The following is a 1,789-nucleotide window of genomic DNA, read 5'->3' as shown; positions in this document are numbered from 1 at the left end:
GCCCCCGGGGCCCGGGGGCCGCGAGGCGCAGGTCCACTTCCCCGAGGCTGCTCGGGACGCTATCTGAAAATCCCCCCTCGGCGCGCGAGGATAAATATGCGCGGCTTGTCATTCGGTGCGGCTCCCTGGCTCCCAGCTGATAGGGTGACGTTCGGTTGGGAGGCTTGGAGATTGGCTTTTTGATTTGGCTTCTTGCTGCAGCTTAATGGGCAAAGCTCGCGGCTCGCCCAGAAACCAGCCCCTCCGCGCGTCCCCTCCGCGCGGCGAGGCCGACACGTCCCCCGCGGTGACGGCGTGCCAGGCGGAGAGCCGGCGCGCGCCCAGCCCCGGGAAAGCCCCGGCGACGCGGCCGCGAGCCGGGGTCCCTCCGAGCCGCCAGGGCGCGCCGGGCCGCCCGCCTTTCTGCCCCTCCCGGCAGGGATCCCCCCGCTGCCGGCGGCCGGGACTCCGGGCCTCCCCGGGATCAGTCCCGAGCCCGCGCCCCGGCCCGGGCTCCTCCGGGGGTCCTCGGGAGGGTCTCCCCGCTCCTGCCTAGGCCCCCTGCTCTGGCCGCAGCCCGCGCGTCCCCCTGAAGGCTGCGAGCCCACGAGCCCCGCGGGCGGCGGCGGCGGCGGCGGCCGACTGACATGCCCCGGACGCGGCTGCGGCCGGCGGGCAGCCCGCGGGGGCGATGAGCCGCTGCGGCCGCTGAGCAGCCGGGCGGCGGGGCGTCGCGCACCTTCCTCTCCCCCCTCACTTGGCCACTCCGCTCGGGAGACCGGGAGGAAACGGTGAGTAAGGGGGTGAACCTCCTGCCCTTCCCCCTCAGCGGGCGGCCGAGGCTGGGGGCTTGGGATGCCCCCGGGAGGGTTCCAGCTTGTGAATGCTGGTGTTAAGTTATTTCTCAAGATCATTCATACGAACTGCCTTCCTGTGGGTTTAGTGCCTCAAGAGGTGGGGGGAGGGTGCCTCGGAAAGTGAACGTTTTGTCTGCGGAGCTGGGGGGGGGGCATGGTGGCAGAGTGTCTGGGGGGATCGGGGAGGGGGGGCAGAACGAGACGCCGGGGCGTGTGTGTGCGCTGGGGCGGCGGGTGCGCACCGGGGAGACTGAACGCTGCGGCGCGGACCGGCTGCATGTGTGCCTGTGTGCCTGTGTGCCTGTGTGCTGGCGAGGCCGGGGCGTGCGGTGCTCCCGGGGCTGTGAGTGCCCGCCGGGGTCGGGGGCTAGGAGCGTAGCGCGTTTCCCCGCGGCGCGCGCCCGCGTGCACGCACGCACGCGCGCGCCCAACCTCGGGACTCCGCCGCCGGGGGTCGAGAACTGCAGCCCCGGCACACGGACCCGCCGCGGCCAATGGGGCGGGGAGAGGCAGGGTTTCTCCGGTACTGGGCCCTCCCGACCGCAGGGGTCTGGGCGGGCCTCGGCCAGGTGGAGAGAAGGGAGGTGTGTAACTGCCCACCCCCGCCACCCTCCCCAACGCACACACGCGCGCGCACACACACACGCACACACGCACCCAGAGGCCCTCATTTGGAGGCTAGTTCTGCTCTGCAGACTCTGCCTGACCTGCCCCGAGGACCCGAGCCACTGGGAGAGATGAAGAAAGCGATTTGCTCGGGGCGGGGGGGGGGGGGAGGCAGGGAAGCAGTTTTCGTCTTTATTCATTGAGTTTTATTTTTAACGGTGGAGGGAGTGCGGGGGGCTGGTTAAATAGAACAAACGCCTTTAATGCAGTGCCATAAATTTACCCGCCGGCTGCCCGCCTCTCTCTCTCTCTCTCTCTCTCTCTCTCTCTCTCTCTCTCTCTCTCTC

General features: G+C 70.3%; 1 protein-coding gene across 3 annotated transcripts in view; it reads left to right on the top strand.

Annotated features, from left to right (window-relative positions):
- Nucleotides 1-670: 670 nt before the first annotated feature.
- SLC8A3 (solute carrier family 8 member A3) overlaps nt 671-1,789 on the top strand; it is a 130,648-nt gene continuing 129,529 nt past the window's right edge. For all 3 annotated transcript variants that reach the window (XM_025870470.2, XM_025870471.2, XM_025870474.2), the window contains exon 1: nt 671-770. The gene's annotated coding sequence lies outside the window, so the exon portion shown is untranslated. The remainder of the gene's footprint in view (nt 771-1,789) is intronic.

The sequence above is a fragment of the Callorhinus ursinus genome, unplaced genomic scaffold, assembly GCF_003265705.2.
Source record: "Callorhinus ursinus isolate GAN/ISIS: 27379988/994484 unplaced genomic scaffold, GSC_fseal_2.0 scaffold8, whole genome shotgun sequence".
NCBI lineage: Eukaryota > Metazoa > Chordata > Mammalia > Carnivora > Otariidae > Callorhinus > Callorhinus ursinus.
Note: the sequence above shows the minus strand (reverse complement) of the source record. Positions and strands in the feature narration are given on the sequence as shown.